Consider the following 7,298-nt stretch of genomic DNA (forward strand, 5'->3'; position numbering starts at 1 on the left):
CTGGGATGAGAAAAGTGTCAAGACCATGAACAATAACAAAACCAGACTGGGATACAGAATTACTCAGAACAGAAAGAATTTCAGTAGCTTCCTAACTGTGTTGTCTTTTTAATATCTTGGTCTAAGATTTAATATTAGTAACAGGATTACAGTATGTATTAGTTCTGTCTAGTGTTTGTATACATAGATGTATTATAAATACATAGTATATATCTACATATTGAATAAATATGGATTATTTATCTGCGTATTTGTATCTATATGCATATGTATATATTAAAGTTAAAATGGAATCAAAATTTACCAAATTCTCATTTTTTGAGGGTTCAGTCTATTTAATTTATTTGCCTTTATAGTGTTTCAGTTTTTTCAGATATATTCAAAGATTGATACATGAACCGGGTAGACAGATTTCAACTAATAAGTACAAAGCATTGGCCTCTCCCACTGCGGAGCACAGCCCCCGGACATGCAGGCTCAGCGACCATGGCTCACGGGCCCAGCCGCTCTGCGGCATGTGGGATCTTCCCAGACCGGGGCACGAAACTGCGTCCCCTGCATCGGCAGGCGGACTCCCAACCACTGCGCCACCAGGGAAGCCCCAGTAGTGGTTTTTATAGATGAAGCATTATGTTTGGGTTTGTTATGTTTCAGAACACATTAAGATACAAATTATAGACAATAGTAGAAAATCAAGAATATTTAAAAATGATGAGAATTTAATCATCTAAAATGTATACAGAGGTCTCAGCATATTGTGTTTTCCTAACGTAGAAACCTATGTCTTCCCTGTATTTCCATGCTTCTCTAAGGCTTGGTAGGACTTAAGTTATTTCTTTTATACTATATGCTCCGGTAATCATAAAGCTTAGTTGTGATTCTTTGTCCAGCTTTGGATTGACACATACGAGTGTATCCAAATGAATGCATTTTATTAGTAATCAAAATTAGCTCAAAATACCACAAATGGAACCAGTCACTTTCGCAACAAAATATGTTCTTTCTATCCATTTCTTATCTTGGCTGATGTGCTCAGAATGTAACCAGTCACCAAGTCCAGAAACTTGAGTAAAATCCTAAATTCCACATTCATCTTTACTCCACTATTTTAGTCAGAGGTTCTGATTCACTTATAATTTCTGTTTTATGATAATCTTGGTCTACTCCACTTCACTTGGCAATATTCCCTTTAATAACAAAGAAAGAGAAATTGTAAGCTTAGTTCAAAGTTTATGTAAAATGTATTTCCACTATTTTAGCTATCTCTGTTTTCAGTCACACATGTTGTAAAAGCACCCACAGCCTCCAGCATGCTTTGAATATCCTGTGTCCAGAAATGGAGTCTATCCTGTGCACTCTCATCTCCTCCATTGCATTAATAGACTAGTTGTAATGCTTTGGGAATTATTTGGGGAAATAACTCCCAGGGTGGTTCTGAACTGAAAATGTCTCCTAATTGCATGAACTCTGTCAGATAATCCCCCTAGGTACAACTTCTGACACTTTGTTCAATAATCACTTCATGCCCACTGCATTTAGTCTTCTTTTTTTTTTTCTTCAAGTTTTAGCCCAGAAATTCCAAAAAATATATTTGTACTGGTCAAGAATAGAGTTACAAGTGGGGAAAAAACCCTCAACTACAGTATGAGGCTTGTTGATTAGCATACTTCAAAGGAGCATGTAGGAAACTGACCCAATGTCACTACTGGAACCAAGGTTTCTCTACTATGCTTCTATTTCCCTTTTGTCTTTACTTCCCTGTCGTATCACTTAATTCTCCAAGCATGATAAAGATACTCTGAATGGTTGTGGAAGCACTTTCCTAGAACCATAGGTTTATAGTCGAAGAGCATTAGAAAAAGGTTGGTTTCTATCATACATGCTTAGAAATATGCTGGGGAAGATCTTAGATCACCTGACTTAGTCCTATGCCCACAATCATAGGCTAATTAACACGGCTATGTGTGTAAGTTTTGTAACCAGAAGAATGAATAGAAAGGCAGACACAATTTTCAGCAACTGTGCTATAATAAATATATTTTATTTCAAAACTATGTTCAGAATATTTTATAATTTTTGATTTTGAATATTACGTTTAGTCAACACATTTATAAAATGTGTTGTATGTGATTCCTCCATTTATTTACTGCAACAGAAAGGATAAATAATCCCTTTCTTCTGCTGCTTGGTATATTTAGTCCTACTGCGTAAAGAAACAGCAGAAAAAAGACATTACCTTATTTATCCTTGTTCTTCCTGTACTGACTAGTGATAAAGCTCAGCATGAATGAATATATAGTGACTGATGTCATCATGGCATAGTATTTAAAGATGTGTGCTGAAAAGTCTAGCAGGCCTGATTTTATTTTTTTCCTGATACCAGTTTGTATTGCAAACTTTCCCCAACAATGCATCAAACATCAACCCAGTCCCATATCAGTCATGGGTACAAATATAGCTGGAGGGTTTTTTTCCTCTTAAAGGGCAGGAGTCCTTTGAAATAGTTAGCGTCACTGTTGCTGACACATAAATAATCTGACACATTAATAACAGTACTTCTAGCTTCACATACTAACCTGGACTTCTGATCAAAATTAGCCCAATAAAGGAAGTCATCAAATAAGCCTAACAATTCTATTTTGAACCATATCTAGTTTGGTACCCTTCATCCTCCTCCTTTAGCATTTGAAGACAGCAGGCTCAGTTGGCAGATACTGTCTATGGATGCTTGAGGTTGTGTTTCTCAGTTCAATCTGTTTCATTGAACTCTTGATGACAGAAATAAGATTTTCAGGGAGAGCAGGGGTACTGAGAAGGTCTGCACTGGATGTTCCCCGTGAGGCCAACAGAGAAGCTGCTGTCTGACTAGTTTCCAACTGAGTCACGGTTGTCTCTTGATGAGACAAGTTCATCTTCTGTTCTGGTTTCCTTGGTCCTTTCTTCTTTGTAACGTGACAATATCCTCTGGACTCCTGTGATAGGATTTTTTGCTGCTGTGCTCCCTGAAGGCCTGGGTGGATGGTTGACCACACATGTTGAGAAAACAACTCTGGTGACCATGGGCTTCGGTGGTGGAGAAATAGTTGGTTGTGGGGCAGTCTGAGGGATGCTTTTGCTGGACGCACCCCTGAGCTGTCACTGGGATTTGCTTGTTGCAAAAGGAAACTTTGGGAACCTGTACGCTGGTCACAGATGCTGCCATCACAGCTGGGGCAGGACTGCTTCTACCCTGAGCACTGCCAGTCACTGGGCCAGTCTTCATAGAGCCAGGAAGTGAAGACACAGATGTGCTGTCTTCACTGTCTACAGACAGGTCGAGGCTGCCATCATCCAAAGCTGTTAATCTGACACCTTCCGTCGAGTGTGTTTTCTTTTTCTGAAGCACGTGATTAGGTAGTAGTTGATGAAGTTCCTTTCTTCTCAAATGCATTGCAGCAATTTTCATATCCATCTCAAACATCTTACTATTTATCGCTTGCCTATAAACTGTATCTGTGAAAGACTGGATATCATAGGTGAGATCAATACTGAGAACTTCAGACTTTTCTGGGTTTTTTAACACTAACCCAATCACCCCCACTGTACGAAATTCTTCCTTGTCAGGATTTTCCGTGGGTGCTGGAAACGACTGAGGATTCACATGTGCCAGTGTAATAAATTCATTCTTCTCCAAGCTTCCAGCCAGGATTCGGAGTTTTGATTCCACCAAGCCTGCCCATTTTAGATGTTGTTTTTCTGTTGGTGCACTTGCTAGAAGTATAATATAATGCTTGTACTTTTGAAAGAAGCTGGGAGCTTCAAAAAGTTTGGACCGCTCTGCGTTACTCAGCAAAATCTCATGTGTGATAGCAAGCCCTTGCTTACACTCCTCAATCATGACCATCCTTGTTGAAACAGACACGTGGTAAGTGGAGTTCTTCTGTGGGTATGCTGGTGTAATTATAGGCATGACATGGTACCTACCACTGGGATTTACTCTCGGGTCCCAGATAGGCAAATTAAGATTTCGTTTTTTCAGGCTCTTTCAGTAGCACTGGATTTGGCCATTCCCATTCAGAAAGCACCAAGAAAAATTTACATACAAGAGTTGATGCTATTGCATTTGGATAAAGCTGGCAAGTTCTTGCTCCTAGCATCGCCCAGGAAACACCTCCTAGGAAACCTAATATATTGTAATAGATATTGTGGCATTTGGCCCACAATTTGTTGGCGCTCAGAGTTAATCTGAAGTTGTCGATGTTTGGTACCAGATGTAAAATCTCATCAGTTACCCAGCAACCATTAAGACTTATTATTGCATCTAATATCTAAATTTTTAAGCAGACTGTCATCTCTTAGGTCCAAATCTTCCAGAATAGTCAGCAGTGCTAATCTTGCAAACAAAATATCAATCTCTATCCCACTAAAACACAGTTTGATAACTGGTACAAATGCCTCCTCAACAGCCCTTAAAACCTTTACTTCTTCATGTAGTTTCAATTTATCATAGAAGTAGGTGAAAAAGTAGCTTCGATCAACACGTCTTGGTGCCACGCACAACGTGTCAATATCTGCACCCTTCGTATGCACCCCTAATCTATAAGAACCGAATGTAAAGATTTTCCCTCCAACATTTTCAATTACAGCTTGTGGAAGACTCTTGCTTTCACTGATTTCTCGTATCCATTCCTTTACCAGATTATTTAATTTCTCCAAAATTAAAATCCTGAGCTACAGTTACTCTTCCTCTTCAAAAACCCCAAAGGGTTTCAATTAATTTCTGGGTGAGTACGCAGTCAGTCTCCCTGGGGGCTGCTAAACTGATGGGGGAGGGGATGCCATAGTGCTTGGGCGGCGGCGGGGTCTGCTGTGATCCCGGGGTGGTCACTGGAAACAGCATCACCTCTAGCGCTGGCCCCGCCACGCCGCGTCCGCGCCACCGCGACCTGCGCAGCCGCAGCCCGGGTCATGATCCACTGAGGCGGGAGGGGGCGGGGCTCCTACCAGCCCAGGTCCGACCCGCTCCCGCCACTTCAAGCGCCTCTCCGCCATCCCCTCGGCCCCAACACGGTGCCGGGGCCCTCGCCGCTGCGTTCTAGCAGGCCTGATTTTAAATGCTAGCTACGCCACAAACTACCTGGGTATAATTAGGAAATACTAATGAAAGTATGCAGAGGTTCTCTTATGCCACGATGTGTTCTACACACTTGGGATATGTAGGAACTAAGGGTTAACTTTTCCAAAGTGGATTCTCTGCAGGTTGGTCCACGGAGGCCAACCATTGTTCTAAGGGAGCCACGCCTGGATGAGGCTGAGATGGAGGATCTAAAACTGGCCTGACATGTTATGCAGATGCAAGACAAGGCTTGGAACCTAGCCTCCAGATTACACCATGATGGTTGCCCACACTGAGCATGCATACATACAACTATGTATGCTCAGCATACCTAGTTCCTCCGACTATGCATGCTGAGCTGGGAGATCAGCACTGGAGCCAAGGGCCTGCCCACTGGAGTGCTGTTCAATCCCAATTCTAATCAGGCCAGGGAAGGGATGATGATTTCTTAATCATGTGGTCTAAATAACCCCACAGTCTAAGGGTTTGGTCCTTCTGCCAGAGTCTAGCAACTGTTCCTGCTCTATTCCTAGGCTCTAACCCAAAAGTAAGTGGTTACAGGGGATCCACACTTCTGCCATTGACCCAGACTCATAGTTTACCCCCAAAATTGTTCCATCAACTCAGCTCTGATGTGTTTGTTCTCTGACATCTATTTGACCTTGTTCACTTGATATTATATTCACAGTTGTTTTTGCTCATTTTTCAAAATACTTTTCTACAGGTAAACTCACAGCTCAGCATTCTAGCTTCCCTCCAAGGCTACACAGACTTTCTCTTCTGTCCAAAATATCCTTTACCTTTGCTCAGTAAACACCTATTCCTTAGAATCCAAGTCAGGTGTCACTTTCCCTTTATGCTTTACCTTATTTCCCTGACAGAAATAGATGGAGGTAATTGCTGTTATTTGTAACAGTTTTGTAGTTTCTGTGTATTTCTAGAGAAGAATATAAAAATTATAATTTTAATTATTTGTTTGCATGATTTGCCTCCTGGAGCAAAATATGTTTTTCAAGGGTAGGCAGCATTCATCTTTTTATCCCTATTCCTTAGCAACATGTCCAAACTAGAATAGACGTTTGACAAATTTGTGGGAATGGAAATTGGCATGAAAACACCACTAAAAATCCACTGTGACAGAAATAACCAAAATATTTAGATAATAAAGTTCAAAGCTACATTTCGAATGAAAATAATGCCACCATCTGGCTCATCTCAAAGAAAAGAGAAAAGCAATCTCTCAGAGTACTGATTACAAAGTCAAAATGCATTTGGTAACTGAGAGAAGTAAAAACTTTACCAGTAACATTTCCTTAAATTGTCACTCATTATTTTAAAATGGCATTAGAAAACTTGAGCTTGAAAAACTATCTGGTTAAATTTTCATGGTAGTTGACAGACCATCTGAGTATACTGAATAAATGGCCTCACTTGGTCACAATACCTGACCCACTGTTTTAAACCAGTACCTGTAATTCCTGTCACTTGTATCATTTATTTAGTTATGTATTTGCATCTTCTTCAGAAGTAGGTAGCTTAATAACAATGACTGATTTAAAAATATGATTTTTATCCTCTCATTTATCCAGGAAAACATCTCCCTGAAATTTGTAGCTTGCAATTATTTCTGAAGTGAGTGTCATATCTTGTACTCTATACCACGTATTTTATTTTTCATAAACAGTTATCTTCCTTTTACACCACACTGCATATTTTTAGATCATTGATAACAATTTACAAATATATTAGACATTTAGATTTCTCATTTTGGGATGTAGGTATGAGATCCAAGCAAATAGAATAAATGGAAGTTGTCCTTTTTCAAATGGCAATAATTATATAAATAGATATGCAGTGAAAGTACGTCAGGTGGGAGGAAAGCCCAGAGAAGTTGCAGAACCAATAAAGGGAAGGCAGCTGCCCAGTATTCCTGAGGGGCACTTGAATACAGGGAATACGTGTACCGAGTGTGCTAAGAGTGCACATTTTCAACAACAGAGACCCTGCATTTACACTGAAATTAAAATAAGCACAAGAGGGACTTCCCTGGTGGTCCAGTGGTAAAGAATCCACCTTCCAATGCAGGGGACGTGGATTCAGTCCCTGGTGGGGGAACTAACATCCCACATGCCACGGGGCAACTAAGCTCGTGCACCACAACCACTGGCCCCAGAAGCCTCAACTAGAGCCCACGTGCTGCAAA

At 40.5% G+C, this 7,298-nt stretch overlaps 1 pseudogene; it reads right to left on the reverse strand.

The window, feature by feature from the left end:
• Nucleotides 1-2,678: 2,678 nt before the first annotated feature.
• LOC103078595 (poly(A) polymerase beta pseudogene) lies at nucleotides 2,679-4,888 on the reverse strand (annotated as a pseudogene).
• Between the last annotated feature and the right edge of the window lie 2,410 nt (nucleotides 4,889-7,298).

The sequence above is a fragment of the Lipotes vexillifer genome, unplaced genomic scaffold (genome assembly GCF_000442215.2).
Source record: "Lipotes vexillifer unplaced genomic scaffold, Lipotes_vexillifer_v1.1 scaffold732, whole genome shotgun sequence".
NCBI classification, from domain to species: Eukaryota; Metazoa; Chordata; class Mammalia; order Artiodactyla; family Lipotidae; genus Lipotes; species Lipotes vexillifer.